Below are 998 nucleotides of genomic sequence, written 5' to 3' on the forward strand. Positions count from 1 at the left end.
CCGTACAATGTGTTAGCGACGATGGATACCAAAAAAAGGTACTTAAGCGGATTCCAGAAAAAGAAAAAGCGAAGAAGAGCTGCTGGAAGAACGGAAAAAACTTTCTAAAATAAACACATTCTTACAAAGAACCAAAGAGGGAGAGGTGGACGCTGCTGCTGCTACAGAGAGTGAAGATTGCGACCAGGAGATGAAAGGAGAGAGCGTGGGTGAGGAGGGGGGCTGTGGGGTGTTGTCCAGATAATGTTGCTAATGGGCCTATTGTTGTGTCGTTACGCCATTGTCTTTAATGTTTGTATATTGACGTGCATAATTAACCGCAGTGTTTCTGTTGACAGGTAGTTGTTAATATATGAAAAATTTAAATATTTAATAAGTTTGAACATTCCCCTTCAGAGTATTACTGCGGCCACAGTCTGTATTAGAGAGAAAAAATGGTAGGGGTTAAAGGGGAACGGCAGTTTTTTGTCATCCGTGCGCGCCGGCTACTGTTTATTCATCCTGTCCGCTGAACTGCTGCTAGTTTTCCTCACATGCCTGGAAGATGTCTAGTGCTGCTACCACAGATGATCTTGCTCATGAAATGGAATTGAACAATTCAGATTAGCTCGAATGAATAGAAGGGGTAGAGCGTAGCTGTCTGTGGCCCGGGCTGCCTGTCACAACTCTAGTCCGTTGCGCTGATGACGTCAAACACGCTCCGCTTTGTTTAAAAAAAATATAAATATAAAAGTTATAACCGCGAATGTCTGGGGGACAGTGATTCGCTTTCATGTTATGAATGCTGGCGTACCATAAATGATAAATTATGAACAGTTTAGTTTGTGCTTTCAAGTCGATTGCCCATAGGAAGACGTTACTTGGATATAACCTAACAGAATATCTTCAGAACGGCTCCAAATGACACAAAACTCATATGGGTGAGTAGAACATGATGTGATAATGTAAAATCAAGGGCCCAATGTAAAAAAAAAAAACTGGCGTTCCCCTTTAACCCT

This window comes from Cyprinodon variegatus, unplaced genomic scaffold, assembly GCF_000732505.1.
Source record: "Cyprinodon variegatus isolate N-32 unplaced genomic scaffold, C_variegatus-1.0 Scaffold7, whole genome shotgun sequence".
Lineage (NCBI taxonomy): Eukaryota > Metazoa > Chordata > Actinopteri > Cyprinodontiformes > Cyprinodontidae > Cyprinodon > Cyprinodon variegatus.